Genomic DNA, 14,839 nt, shown 5'->3' on the forward strand with positions numbered 1-14,839 from the left:
CACACCCAGACCTGCTCCACAGGCCTCCTTTTACTTTTCTCTTCGGATTCATTATTTTTAAAAAGTGTCTCTTATCTCTATGATTGCATTTTCTTTTCTCTCTCTTTTCAAGCAGATGATGGGAGTTCCAAGTATTAAGGTGACATGTGTTGCCCGTGCCCCCCTCCCCCCTGTGTTCTTATTCATTTACCTCTGATGTTGTTGCAGCGTATTGTGGGGGTACCAATGTTAAGGTCGGGTACGTTGCCCTCTCCCAGCCTCCCCCCTCGGGTCAGAGCCTCAAGTGCGCCCATCCCCCAGTCGGTGCGCACCCCCCCCATTCCTAATGGAGGTGTATGCCCATCCCCTCCCCCCACCCGCCCGACACCCACCCGATGAAGGTGATTCCTCTGTGTCCACTTAGGTGTCCATCGGTTCGTACCCATTTGCTGGTGAGCGCGAGCACGTGGTGCTCGTGTGTCCATTCTTGGGCTACCTGGCTTACTGGAACGGGTTCCAGCTCTGGCCAGGAGAACCACGAGAGGTGCCCTCTCACCGCTGCTCCTCCTAGCTGAATAGCACTCCGTGGTGTCCACGCGCCACATTTCATTTACGCACTCGTGGGTCGCTGGGCACTCGGGTCGCTTCCAGGTCTTTGCGATTGTGACTTGTGCCCTGACTCTAACCCTAACCCTTACCCAGCCCGTCTCCTCCTCGGCCCCTGCCTGACTGACTCCTTCCCGCCCGGCCTGTCACCTGTCACCGTCCTCTGCCCCTGCCTGACACGCTCCTCCCCGCCCGGGCCGTCACCGTCCTCGGCCCCTGCCTGACGGGGCTCCTCCGTCGCCTGGGCCTTCCAAGGGCTTGGTGTGGACGCTGGTTCCAGGACGCCCTCCCAGGAACCCGGTAGCAGGGCGGCCGCAGCGTCTCGCGCCACCCAACCGTCCGCCGGCCGGCGGCCGGCGCTAAGTGGCCTGCGGGGGACGTGCCCCCACTGTGGGGCGGGCGCCCAGCCTGGTGTCTTCTCTGAGGCCCCGTGGCTGCTTTTCCCCCCCGCAAGGGGAGAGCCGCGGAGGTGGGGACCGCCTCCTCGTGGGGACGTACACCCGGCTCTCCACGTCGGATTCCGGGGCTCTCTGTCCTGCCAGAAGGCCCAGCTGGCCTGCGGGTCCTTAGAGTGGCAAAAACATCCGAAAACTGAGATTGAGGGTCCGGTGGTTGTCTGCACTTTTGTGCTGGGCACCCCAGGGAGGCCCGGGGGCTGGCTGGACAACGCGGTCTGCTGGGCGGGGGGGGGGTGTGGAGGAGCAACTGATGCCCTTTGCACTTTGGGTAGCAAGTGTCTGAGGTGTCTCTGAGCCCTGCGCCATGTCGGGGGGGTGGGGGTGGGAGGTCGGGGGGGTGGAGGAGCAGGAGGAGGAGGAGGAGGAGGTGGGAAGGGCCGTGGCCTGCAGTCGTGTTCCCGGGGTGGCTTCTTCCACAGGCTGCTTGGCCTGGGCTCCCTGCACCTGGGCCTTTGGAGGACTGGCCCTGTGCTTGCCAACGCTTCCCCTGCAGGGACCCAGAGCTGGGAGGTTGCACCTCTCAGCCCTGGGTCGGGCAGAGCCCCAGCGGGCCATGCCCACAACCTCTCTCAGCACGGGTCCCCCAGAAGGCTCCTTTGGGACCAGGATTCTCTTGCGGGTGACTCTTTAAGGTCTGGCCCCTGGATGGAGGGGCACCAGGAGTAGAGGAGCAGGAAGGGGAAGCGGGTGGCCATGCGAGGGGACACTTTCAGGCCAAGTCCCAGCTTCAGCCTGATCCTCCTGGGAACCCCGGGGTGTACGTCACACCTCCTGGTTGTCCCGCTCTGAGACAAGGAGCCGGGCTTCGCATTCCCCCAGCAGCCAGTCGTGGGCTGAGGACACCTGGGGCGTTGGGAACTCCCTGGCTTCTCCTTGGCTTAACATCTGGAGCTGCTTGTGAATCGTGCCGCCACACACACCCGAGTGCAGGTGTCTTCTGCACAGACTGCGGGCCTCGCTCTTCTGAATGCCGCTAGCTCGCCACCCACCCACGGGTGAACCTGGTCAGGGTACTTTCTCTCGGGGGCAGACTCTGATCCTGGCGGGCTACCGGTGTTTCTGTTTGCTCGTTTCTTTCTTCCATTTCGGGAAAGGCTTCCTTACTGGGTGTGGAAATCTCCTATGCCTTTCCTCGCCTATTCTGTCAGCTTTAAAATTCTCTTTCAGTTGCCACCCTCACAGATGGATTAGGAAACTCTTTCCGGTGCACTCATTAGTGAAATGACCTCAATGAAGCTGGAATCCAATATCTAATCGCCGATTTTTAGCGAGTCCACACGCCAGGGTGGTCGGGGTCCAATGCAGCCCCGGCCAGGCCCAGGCCCCTTGGACCGGGCCACAGGAGGACACAGAGGAGGGTCCCGGCCCCCACGGTCGCGTTGCCGGCAGTTCTCCAAGGGCTTGGGCGTTTTCCAGAGGTAGGAGATGGAGGGGACTGATTTCTTCAGCGCCCCACAAACCACGCCACCCCACCCATGGGACACATCCCTAGAGAGAGAGAGAGACGCCCCATACACTCGCTCCCCTCCCCCATGCGCAGTGCCCCAGCCCGGGCCCGGGGTGAATAGGCGGCAGCCCACCCACAGGGTGGGGGGCGCAGCTGAAAGGGGTTGTCGGGGAGGGCGGCCCCTGCCTGGGGTCAAAGGGCGGGCGACCCGCGCGTGCGCAATCGGCGGCGGCGGCGGCGGCGGCGGCGGGGGCGGCCACGAGCTGGGGGTGGGGGGCGGGTAGGTGAAGGAGGCTGGAAGGTCTCCACCTTGGCGAGTCCAGCAGTGGAGGCGCATCTTGTGTGAGTGTGAGTGAGTGAGTGTGAGTGTGAGTGTGTGTGTGTGTGTGTGTGTGTGTGTGTGTATAGAGAGACAGCCCCCCACCCCGGCCCGCCGCTCCCTGCCCGCCCCGCCCCGCCCCGCCTGTCACCCCCGTCCCACGGAGCCCGCCGGACCCGGCCGGTGAACTCAACAGGCCCGGCCCGGCGCCGGTCAGCGCCGGCGCGGGGCCTGGGGCGGGAGGAGGCGGCGGGGAAGCGCAGAGAGGCTCGGCTTCTTGAGCGGGGCAGGGGCGCCCTCCGCCGTCTAGGGCCACACCACCCTGAACGCGCCCGATCTCGTCTGGTCTCGGAAGCTAAGCAGGGTCGGGCCTGGTTAGTACTTGGATGGGAGACCGCCTGGGAATACCGGGTGCCGTAGGCTTCTTCTTCTTTTTTTTTTTGTTTTGCCTCTTGTTCTGTCCCCTTTCTGGGAGCGAGGCGGCGGCCCGGGGTGGGGGTCACCCCCACCCTCAGCGCCCGCCGCGGTGCCTGGCGCCCCAGCCCGCACCGTGGGGCCTCCTCTTGTCCCAAGCCGCGACACCGCCGTCACGCGGCAGCATGCGTGGCTTCTGGACTGTCAGGTCTCAGACCAAAGGTCTGCTCTGTGGGAACCGACACGCTGGAGGAAACCTTGAGAGTCTGAGAGGGGAGGGAGTTCCAGAAGAAGGCCAGGATGTCATTTTGAGGGAGTATGTGACCAGAACTCGTCCCGTTGCTTTTGGGGTTCTATGGGCTACACGTAGGAATCTTTGGTGGTGGCACCTGATGTTGGGGGATCCGGAGTCACACCCAGACCTGCTCCACAGGCCTCCTTTTACTTTTCTCTTCGGATTCATTATTTTTAAAAAGTGTCTCTTATCTCTATGATTGCATTTTCTTTTCTCTCTCTTTTCAAGCAGATGATGGGAGTCCAAGTATTAAGGTGACATGTGTTGCCCGTGCCCCCCTCCCCCCTGTGTTCTTATTCATTTACCTCTGATGTTGTTGCAGCGTATTGTGGGGGTACCAATGTTAAGGTCGGGTACGTTGCCCTCTCCCAGCCTCCCCCCTCGGGTCAGAGCCTCAAGTGCGCCCATCCCCCAGTCGGTGCGCACCCACCCCATTCCTAATGGAGGTGTATGCCCATCCCCTCCCCCCACCCGCCCGACACCCACCCGATGAAGGTGATTCCTCTGTGTCCACTTAGGTGTCCATCGGTTCGTACCCATTTGCTGGTGAGCGCGAGCACGTGGTGCTCGTGTGTCCATTCTTGGGCTACCTGGCTTACTGGAACGGGTTCCAGCTCTGGCCAGGAGAACCACGAGAGGTGCCCTCTCACCGCTGCTCCTCCTAGCTGAATAGCACTCCGTGGTGTCCACGCGCCACATTTCATTTACGCACTCGTGGGTCGCTGGGCACTCGGGTCGCTTCCAGGTCTTTGCGATTGTGACTTGTGCCCTGACTCTAACCCTAACCCTTACCCAGCCCGTCTCCTCCTCGGCCCCTGCCTGACTGACTCCTTCCCGCCCGGCCTGTCACCTGTCACCGTCCTCTGCCCCTGCCTGACACGCTCCTCCCCGCCCGGGCCGTCACCGTCCTCGGCCCCTGCCTGACGGGGCTCCTCCGTCGCCTGGGCCTTCCAAGGGCTTGGTGTGGACGCTGGTTCCAGGACGCCCTCCCAGGAACCCGGTAGCAGGGCGGCCGCAGCGTCTCGCGCCACCCAACCGTCCGCCGGCCGGCGGCCGGCGCTAAGTGGCCTGCGGGGGACGTGCCCCCACTGTGGGGCGGGCGCCCAGCCTGGTGTCTTCTCTGAGGCCCCGTGGCTGCTTTTCCCCCCCGCAAGGGGAGAGCCGCGGAGGTGGGGACCGCCTCCTCGTGGGGACGTACACCCGGCTCTCCACGTCGGATTCCGGGGCTCTCTGTCCTGCCAGAAGGCCCAGCTGGCCTGCGGGTCCTTAGAGTGGCAAAAACATCCGAAAACTGAGATTGAGGGTCCGGTGGTTGTCTGCACTTTTGTGCTGGGCACCCCAGGGAGGCCCGGGGGCTGGCTGGACAACGCGGTCTGCTGGGCGGGGGGGGGGTGTGGAGGAGCAACTGATGCCCTTTGCACTTTGGGTAGCAAGTGTCTGAGGTGTCTCTGAGCCCTGCGCCATGTCGGGGGGGTGGGGGTGGGAGGTCGGGGGGGTGGAGGAGCAGGAGGAGGAGGAGGAGGAGGTGGGAAGGGCCGTGGCCTGCAGTCGTGTTCCCGGGGTGGCTTCTTCCACAGGCTGCTTGGCCTGGGCTCCCTGCACCTGGGCCTTTGGAGGACTGGCCCTGTGCTTGCCAACGCTTCCCCTGCAGGGACCCAGAGCTGGGAGGTTGCACCTCTCAGCCCTGGGTCGGGCAGAGCCCCAGCGGGCCATGCCCACAACCTCTCTCAGCACGGGTCCCCCAGAAGGCTCCTTTGGGACCAGGATTCTCTTGCGGGTGACTCTTTAAGGTCTGGCCCCTGGATGGAGGGGCACCAGGAGTAGAGGAGCAGGAAGGGGAAGCGGGTGGCCATGCGAGGGGACACTTTCAGGCCAAGTCCCAGCTTCAGCCTGATCCTCCTGGGAACCCCGGGGTGTACGTCACACCTCCTGGTTGTCCCGCTCTGAGACAAGGAGCCGGGCTTCGCATTCCCCCAGCAGCCAGTCGTGGGCTGAGGACACCTGGGGCGTTGGGAACTCCCTGGCTTCTCCTTGGCTTAACATCTGGAGCTGCTTGTGAATCGTGCCGCCACACACACCCGAGTGCAGGTGTCTTCTGCACAGACTGCGGGCCTCGCTCTTCTGAATGCCGCTAGCTCGCCACCCACCCACGGGTGAACCTGGTCAGGGTACTTTCTCTCGGGGGCAGACTCTGATCCTGGCGGGCTACCGGTGTTTCTGTTTGCTCGTTTCTTTCTTCCATTTCGGGAAAGGCTTCCTTACTGGGTGTGGAAATCTCCTATGCCTTTCCTCGCCTATTCTGTCAGCTTTAAAATTCTCTTTCAGTTGCCACCCTCACAGATGGATTAGGAAACTCTTTCCGGTGCACTCATTAGTGAAATGACCTCAATGAAGCTGGAATCCAATATCTAATCGCCGATTTTTAGCGAGTCCACACGCCAGGGTGGTCGGGGTCCAATGCAGCCCCGGCCAGGCCCAGGCCCCTTGGACCGGGCCACAGGAGGACACAGAGGAGGGTCCCGGCCCCCACGGTCGCGTTGCCGGCAGTTCTCCAAGGGCTTGGGCGTTTTCCAGAGGTAGGAGATGGAGGGGACTGATTTCTTCAGCGCCCCACAAACCACGCCACCCCACCCATGGGACACATCCCTAGAGAGAGAGAGAGACGCCCCATACACTCGCTCCCCTCCCCCATGCGCAGTGCCCCAGCCCGGGCCCGGGGTGAATAGGCGGCAGCCCACCCACAGGGTGGGGGGCGCAGCTGAAAGGGGTTGTCGGGGAGGGCGGCCCCTGCCTGGGGTCAAAGGGCGGGCGACCCGCGCGTGCGCAATCGGCGGCGGCGGCGGCGGCGGCGGCGGGGGCGGCCACGAGCTGGGGGTGGGGGGCGGGTAGGTGAAGGAGGCTGGAAGGTCTCCACCTTGGCGAGTCCAGCAGTGGAGGCGCATCTTGTGTGAGTGTGAGTGAGTGAGTGTGAGTGTGAGTGTGTGTGTGTGTGTGTGTGTGTGTGTGTGTATAGAGAGACAGCCCCCCACCCCGGCCCGCCGCTCCCTGCCCGCCCCGCCCCGCCCCGCCTGTCACCCCCGTCCCACGGAGCCCGCCGGACCCGGCCGGTGAACTCAACAGGCCCGGCCCGGCGCCGGTCAGCGCCGGCGCGGGGCCTGGGGCGGGAGGAGGCGGCGGGGAAGCGCAGAGAGGCTCGGCTTCTTGAGCGGGGCAGGGGCGCCCTCCGCCGTCTAGGGCCACACCACCCTGAACGCGCCCGATCTCGTCTGGTCTCGGAAGCTAAGCAGGGTCGGGCCTGGTTAGTACTTGGATGGGAGACCGCCTGGGAATACCGGGTGCCGTAGGCTTCTTCTTCTTTTTTTTTTTGTTTTGCCTCTTGTTCTGTCCCCTTTCTGGGAGCGAGGCGGCGGCCCGGGGTGGGGGTCACCCCCACCCTCAGCGCCCGCCGCGGTGCCTGGCGCCCCAGCCCGCACCGTGGGGCCTCCTCTTGTCCCAAGCCGCGACACCGCCGTCACGCGGCAGCATGCGTGGCTTCTGGACTGTCAGGTCTCAGACCAAAGGTCTGCTCTGTGGGAACCGACACGCTGGAGGAAACCTTGAGAGTCTGAGAGGGGAGGGAGTTCCAGAAGAAGGCCAGGATGTCATTTTGAGGGAGTATGTGACCAGAACTCGTCCCGTTGCTTTTGGGGTTCTATGGGCTACACGTAGGAATCTTTGGTGGTGGCACCTGATGTTGGGGGATCCGGAGTCACACCCAGACCTGCTCCACAGGCCTCCTTTTACTTTTCTCTTCGGATTCATTATTTTTAAAAAGTGTCTCTTATCTCTATGATTGCATTTTCTTTTCTCTCTCTTTTCAAGCAGATGATGGGAGTCCAAGTATTAAGGTGACATGTGTTGCCCGTGCCCCCCTCCCCCCTGTGTTCTTATTCATTTACCTCTGATGTTGTTGCAGCGTATTGTGGGGGTACCAATGTTAAGGTCGGGTACGTTGCCCTCTCCCAGCCTCCCCCCTCGGGTCAGAGCCTCAAGTGCGCCCATCCCCCAGTCGGTGCGCACCCACCCCATTCCTAATGGAGGTGTATGCCCATCCCCTCCCCCCACCCGCCCGACACCCACCCGATGAAGGTGATTCCTCTGTGTCCACTTAGGTGTCCATCGGTTCGTACCCATTTGCTGGTGAGCGCGAGCACGTGGTGCTCGTGTGTCCATTCTTGGGCTACCTGGCTTACTGGAACGGGTTCCAGCTCTGGCCAGGAGAACCACGAGAGGTGCCCTCTCACCGCTGCTCCTCCTAGCTGAATAGCACTCCGTGGTGTCCACGCGCCACATTTCATTTACGCACTCGTGGGTCGCTGGGCACTCGGGTCGCTTCCAGGTCTTTGCGATTGTGACTTGTGCCCTGACTCTAACCCTAACCCTTACCCAGCCCGTCTCCTCCTCGGCCCCTGCCTGACTGACTCCTTCCCGCCCGGCCTGTCACCTGTCACCGTCCTCTGCCCCTGCCTGACACGCTCCTCCCCGCCCGGGCCGTCACCGTCCTCGGCCCCTGCCTGACGGGGCTCCTCCGTCGCCTGGGCCTTCCAAGGGCTTGGTGTGGACGCTGGTTCCAGGACGCCCTCCCAGGAACCCGGTAGCAGGGCGGCCGCAGCGTCTCGCGCCACCCAACCGTCCGCCGGCCGGCGGCCGGCGCTAAGTGGCCTGCGGGGGACGTGCCCCCACTGTGGGGCGGGCGCCCAGCCTGGTGTCTTCTCTGAGGCCCCGTGGCTGCTTTTCCCCCCCGCAAGGGGAGAGCCGCGGAGGTGGGGACCGCCTCCTCGTGGGGACGTACACCCGGCTCTCCACGTCGGATTCCGGGGCTCTCTGTCCTGCCAGAAGGCCCAGCTGGCCTGCGGGTCCTTAGAGTGGCAAAAACATCCGAAAACTGAGATTGAGGGTCCGGTGGTTGTCTGCACTTTTGTGCTGGGCACCCCAGGGAGGCCCGGGGGCTGGCTGGACAACGCGGTCTGCTGGGCGGGGGGGGGGTGTGGAGGAGCAACTGATGCCCTTTGCACTTTGGGTAGCAAGTGTCTGAGGTGTCTCTGAGCCCTGCGCCATGTCGGGGGGGTGGGGGTGGGAGGTCGGGGGGGTGGAGGAGCAGGAGGAGGAGGAGGAGGAGGTGGGAAGGGCCGTGGCCTGCAGTCGTGTTCCCGGGGTGGCTTCTTCCACAGGCTGCTTGGCCTGGGCTCCCTGCACCTGGGCCTTTGGAGGACTGGCCCTGTGCTTGCCAACGCTTCCCCTGCAGGGACCCAGAGCTGGGAGGTTGCACCTCTCAGCCCTGGGTCGGGCAGAGCCCCAGCGGGCCATGCCCACAACCTCTCTCAGCACGGGTCCCCCAGAAGGCTCCTTTGGGACCAGGATTCTCTTGCGGGTGACTCTTTAAGGTCTGGCCCCTGGATGGAGGGGCACCAGGAGTAGAGGAGCAGGAAGGGGAAGCGGGTGGCCATGCGAGGGGACACTTTCAGGCCAAGTCCCAGCTTCAGCCTGATCCTCCTGGGAACCCCGGGGTGTACGTCACACCTCCTGGTTGTCCCGCTCTGAGACAAGGAGCCGGGCTTCGCATTCCCCCAGCAGCCAGTCGTGGGCTGAGGACACCTGGGGCGTTGGGAACTCCCTGGCTTCTCCTTGGCTTAACATCTGGAGCTGCTTGTGAATCGTGCCGCCACACACACCCGAGTGCAGGTGTCTTCTGCACAGACTGCGGGCCTCGCTCTTCTGAATGCCGCTAGCTCGCCACCCACCCACGGGTGAACCTGGTCAGGGTACTTTCTCTCGGGGGCAGACTCTGATCCTGGCGGGCTACCGGTGTTTCTGTTTGCTCGTTTCTTTCTTCCATTTCGGGAAAGGCTTCCTTACTGGGTGTGGAAATCTCCTATGCCTTTCCTCGCCTATTCTGTCAGCTTTAAAATTCTCTTTCAGTTGCCACCCTCACAGATGGATTAGGAAACTCTTTCCGGTGCACTCATTAGTGAAATGACCTCAATGAAGCTGGAATCCAATATCTAATCGCCGATTTTTAGCGAGTCCACACGCCAGGGTGGTCGGGGTCCAATGCAGCCCCGGCCAGGCCCAGGCCCCTTGGACCGGGCCACAGGAGGACACAGAGGAGGGTCCCGGCCCCCACGGTCGCGTTGCCGGCAGTTCTCCAAGGGCTTGGGCGTTTTCCAGAGGTAGGAGATGGAGGGGACTGATTTCTTCAGCGCCCCACAAACCACGCCACCCCACCCATGGGACACATCCCTAGAGAGAGAGAGAGACGCCCCATACACTCGCTCCCCTCCCCCATGCGCAGTGCCCCAGCCCGGGCCCGGGGTGAATAGGCGGCAGCCCACCCACAGGGTGGGGGGCGCAGCTGAAAGGGGTTGTCGGGGAGGGCGGCCCCTGCCTGGGGTCAAAGGGCGGGCGACCCGCGCGTGCGCAATCGGCGGCGGCGGCGGCGGCGGCGGCGGCGGGGGCGGCCACGAGCTGGGGGTGGGGGGCGGGTAGGTGAAGGAGGCTGGAAGGTCTCCACCTTGGCGAGTCCAGCAGTGGAGGCGCATCTTGTGTGAGTGTGAGTGAGTGAGTGTGAGTGTGAGTGTGTGTGTGTGTGTGTGTGTGTGTGTGTGTATAGAGAGACAGCCCCCCACCCCGGCCCGCCGCTCCCTGCCCGCCCCGCCCCGCCCCGCCTGTCACCCCCGTCCCACGGAGCCCGCCGGACCCGGCCGGTGAACTCAACAGGCCCGGCCCGGCGCCGGTCAGCGCCGGCGCGGGGCCTGGGGCGGGAGGAGGCGGCGGGGAAGCGCAGAGAGGCTCGGCTTCTTGAGCGGGGCAGGGGCGCCCTCCGCCGTCTAGGGCCACACCACCCTGAACGCGCCCGATCTCGTCTGGTCTCGGAAGCTAAGCAGGGTCGGGCCTGGTTAGTACTTGGATGGGAGACCGCCTGGGAATACCGGGTGCCGTAGGCTTCTTCTTCTTTTTTTTTTTGTTTTGCCTCTTGTTCTGTCCCCTTTCTGGGAGCGAGGCGGCGGCCCGGGGTGGGGGTCACCCCCACCCTCAGCGCCCGCCGCGGTGCCTGGCGCCCCAGCCCGCACCGTGGGGCCTCCTCTTGTCCCAAGCCGCGACACCGCCGTCACGCGGCAGCATGCGTGGCTTCTGGACTGTCAGGTCTCAGACCAAAGGTCTGCTCTGTGGGAACCGACACGCTGGAGGAAACCTTGAGAGTCTGAGAGGGGAGGGAGTTCCAGAAGAAGGCCAGGATGTCATTTTGAGGGAGTATGTGACCAGAACTCGTCCCGTTGCTTTTGGGGTTCTATGGGCTACACGTAGGAATCTTTGGTGGTGGCACCTGATGTTGGGGGATCCGGAGTCACACCCAGACCTGCTCCACAGGCCTCCTTTTACTTTTCTCTTCGGATTCATTATTTTTAAAAAGTGTCTCTTATCTCTATGATTGCATTTTCTTTTCTCTCTCTTTTCAAGCAGATGATGGGAGTCCAAGTATTAAGGTGACATGTGTTGCCCGTGCCCCCCTCCCCCCTGTGTTCTTATTCATTTACCTCTGATGTTGTTGCAGCGTATTGTGGGGGTACCAATGTTAAGGTCGGGTACGTTGCCCTCTCCCAGCCTCCCCCCTCGGGTCAGAGCCTCAAGTGCGCCCATCCCCCAGTCGGTGCGCACCCACCCCATTCCTAATGGAGGTGTATGCCCATCCCCTCCCCCCACCCGCCCGACACCCACCCGATGAAGGTGATTCCTCTGTGTCCACTTAGGTGTCCATCGGTTCGTACCCATTTGCTGGTGAGCGCGAGCACGTGGTGCTCGTGTGTCCATTCTTGGGCTACCTGGCTTACTGGAACGGGTTCCAGCTCTGGCCAGGAGAACCACGAGAGGTGCCCTCTCACCGCTGCTCCTCCTAGCTGAATAGCACTCCGTGGTGTCCACGCGCCACATTTCATTTACGCACTCGTGGGTCGCTGGGCACTCGGGTCGCTTCCAGGTCTTTGCGATTGTGACTTGTGCCCTGACTCTAACCCTAACCCTTACCCAGCCCGTCTCCTCCTCGGCCCCTGCCTGACTGACTCCTTCCCGCCCGGCCTGTCACCTGTCACCGTCCTCTGCCCCTGCCTGACACGCTCCTCCCCGCCCGGGCCGTCACCGTCCTCGGCCCCTGCCTGACGGGGCTCCTCCGTCGCCTGGGCCTTCCAAGGGCTTGGTGTGGACGCTGGTTCCAGGACGCCCTCCCAGGAACCCGGTAGCAGGGCGGCCGCAGCGTCTCGCGCCACCCAACCGTCCGCCGGCCGGCGGCCGGCGCTAAGTGGCCTGCGGGGGACGTGCCCCCACTGTGGGGCGGGCGCCCAGCCTGGTGTCTTCTCTGAGGCCCCGTGGCTGCTTTTCCCCCCCGCAAGGGGAGAGCCGCGGAGGTGGGGACCGCCTCCTCGTGGGGACGTACACCCGGCTCTCCACGTCGGATTCCGGGGCTCTCTGTCCTGCCAGAAGGCCCAGCTGGCCTGCGGGTCCTTAGAGTGGCAAAAACATCCGAAAACTGAGATTGAGGGTCCGGTGGTTGTCTGCACTTTTGTGCTGGGCACCCCAGGGAGGCCCGGGGGCTGGCTGGACAACGCGGTCTGCTGGGCGGGGGGGGGGTGTGGAGGAGCAACTGATGCCCTTTGCACTTTGGGTAGCAAGTGTCTGAGGTGTCTCTGAGCCCTGCGCCATGTCGGGGGGGTGGGGGTGGGAGGTCGGGGGGGTGGAGGAGCAGGAGGAGGAGGAGGAGGAGGTGGGAAGGGCCGTGGCCTGCAGTCGTGTTCCCGGGGTGGCTTCTTCCACAGGCTGCTTGGCCTGGGCTCCCTGCACCTGGGCCTTTGGAGGACTGGCCCTGTGCTTGCCAACGCTTCCCCTGCAGGGACCCAGAGCTGGGAGGTTGCACCTCTCAGCCCTGGGTCGGGCAGAGCCCCAGCGGGCCATGCCCACAACCTCTCTCAGCACGGGTCCCCCAGAAGGCTCCTTTGGGACCAGGATTCTCTTGCGGGTGACTCTTTAAGGTCTGGCCCCTGGATGGAGGGGCACCAGGAGTAGAGGAGCAGGAAGGGGAAGCGGGTGGCCATGCGAGGGGACACTTTCAGGCCAAGTCCCAGCTTCAGCCTGATCCTCCTGGGAACCCCGGGGTGTACGTCACACCTCCTGGTTGTCCCGCTCTGAGACAAGGAGCCGGGCTTCGCATTCCCCCAGCAGCCAGTCGTGGGCTGAGGACACCTGGGGCGTTGGGAACTCCCTGGCTTCTCCTTGGCTTAACATCTGGAGCTGCTTGTGAATCGTGCCGCCACACACACCCGAGTGCAGGTGTCTTCTGCACAGACTGCGGGCCTCGCTCTTCTGAATGCCGCTAGCTCGCCACCCACCCACGGGTGAACCTGGTCAGGGTACTTTCTCTCGGGGGCAGACTCTGATCCTGGCGGGCTACCGGTGTTTCTGTTTGCTCGTTTCTTTCTTCCATTTCGGGAAAGGCTTCCTTACTGGGTGTGGAAATCTCCTATGCCTTTCCTCGCCTATTCTGTCAGCTTTAAAATTCTCTTTCAGTTGCCACCCTCACAGATGGATTAGGAAACTCTTTCCGGTGCACTCATTAGTGAAATGACCTCAATGAAGCTGGAATCCAATATCTAATCGCCGATTTTTAGCGAGTCCACACGCCAGGGTGGTCGGGGTCCAATGCAGCCCCGGCCAGGCCCAGGCCCCTTGGACCGGGCCACAGGAGGACACAGAGGAGGGTCCCGGCCCCCACGGTCGCGTTGCCGGCAGTTCTCCAAGGGCTTGGGCGTTTTCCAGAGGTAGGAGATGGAGGGGACTGATTTCTTCAGCGCCCCACAAACCACGCCACCCCACCCATGGGACACATCCCTAGAGAGAGAGAGAGACGCCCCATACACTCGCTCCCCTCCCCCATGCGCAGTGCCCCAGCCCGGGCCCGGGGTGAATAGGCGGCAGCCCACCCACAGGGTGGGGGGCGCAGCTGAAAGGGGTTGTCGGGGAGGGCGGCCCCTGCCTGGGGTCAAAGGGCGGGCGACCCGCGCGTGCGCAATCGGCGGCGGCGGCGGCGGCGGCGGCGGCGGGGGCGGCCACGAGCTGGGGGTGGGGGGCGGGTAGGTGAAGGAGGCTGGAAGGTCTCCACCTTGGCGAGTCCAGCAGTGGAGGCGCATCTTGTGTGAGTGTGAGTGAGTGAGTGTGAGTGTGAGTGTGTGTGTGTGTGTGTGTGTGTGTGTGTGTATAGAGAGACAGCCCCCCACCCCGGCCCGCCGCTCCCTGCCCGCCCCGCCCCGCCCCGCCTGTCACCCCCGTCCCACGGAGCCCGCCGGACCCGGCCGGTGAACTCAACAGGCCCGGCCCGGCGCCGGTCAGCGCCGGCGCGGGGCCTGGGGCGGGAGGAGGCGGCGGGGAAGCGCAGAGAGGCTCGGCTTCTTGAGCGGGGCAGGGGCGCCCTCCGCCGTCTAGGGCCACACCACCCTGAACGCGCCCGATCTCGTCTGGTCTCGGAAGCTAAGCAGGGTCGGGCCTGGTTAGTACTTGGATGGGAGACCGCCTGGGAATACCGGGTGCCGTAGGCTTCTTCTTCTTTTTTTTTTTGTTTTGCCTCTTGTTCTGTCCCCTTTCTGGGAGCGAGGCGGCGGCCCGGGGTGGGGGTCACCCCCACCCTCAGCGCCCGCCGCGGTGCCTGGCGCCCCAGCCCGCACCGTGGGGCCTCCTCTTGTCCCAAGCCGCGACACCGCCGTCACGCGGCAGCATGCGTGGCTTCTGGACTGTCAGGTCTCAGACCAAAGGTCTGCTCTGTGGGAACCGACACGCTGGAGGAAACCTTGAGAGTCTGAGAGGGGAGGGAGTTCCAGAAGAAGGCCAGGATGTCATTTTGAGGGAGTATGTGACCAGAACTCGTCCCGTTGCTTTTGGGGTTCTATGGGCTACACGTAGGAATCTTTGGTGGTGGCACCTGATGTTGGGGGATCCGGAGTCACACCCAGACCTGCTCCACAGGCCTCCTTTTACTTTTCTCTTCGGATTCATTATTTTTAAAAAGTGTCTCTTATCTCTATGATTGCATTTTCTTTTCTCTCTCTTTTCAAGCAGATGATGGGAGTCCAAGTATTAAGGTGACATGTGTTGCCCGTGCCCCCCTCCCCCCTGTGTTCTTATTCATTTACCTCTGATGTTGTTGCAGCGTATTGTGGGGGTACCAATGTTAAGGTCGGGTACGTTGCCCTCTCCCAGCCTCCCCCCTCGGGTCAGAGCCTCAAGTGCGCCCATCCCCCAGT

General features: G+C 63.4%; 4 non-coding genes across 4 annotated transcripts; all 4 read left to right on the forward strand.

Annotated features, from left to right (window-relative positions):
• Positions 1-3,113: 3,113 nt before the first annotated feature.
• On the forward strand, positions 3,114-3,232 carry LOC142875005 (5S ribosomal RNA). The gene has a single exon (XR_012922584.1). It is a non-coding gene; the product is annotated as a 5S ribosomal RNA (ribosomal RNA).
• Positions 3,233-6,746: 3,514 nt separating this feature from the next.
• LOC142875006 (5S ribosomal RNA) lies at positions 6,747-6,865 on the forward strand. The gene has a single exon (XR_012922585.1). It is a non-coding gene; the product is annotated as a 5S ribosomal RNA (ribosomal RNA).
• A 3,517-nt stretch (positions 6,866-10,382) lies between these two features.
• On the forward strand, positions 10,383-10,501 carry LOC142875007 (5S ribosomal RNA). Its single transcript, XR_012922586.1, has one exon. It is a non-coding gene; the product is annotated as a 5S ribosomal RNA (ribosomal RNA).
• Positions 10,502-14,018: 3,517 nt separating this feature from the next.
• On the forward strand, positions 14,019-14,137 carry LOC142875008 (5S ribosomal RNA). The gene has a single exon (XR_012922587.1). It is a non-coding gene; the product is annotated as a 5S ribosomal RNA (ribosomal RNA).
• Positions 14,138-14,839: the final 702 nt, after the last annotated feature.

This window comes from Microcebus murinus, chromosome 13 (genome assembly GCF_040939455.1).
Source record: "Microcebus murinus isolate Inina chromosome 13, M.murinus_Inina_mat1.0, whole genome shotgun sequence".
NCBI lineage: Eukaryota > Metazoa > Chordata > Mammalia > Primates > Cheirogaleidae > Microcebus > Microcebus murinus.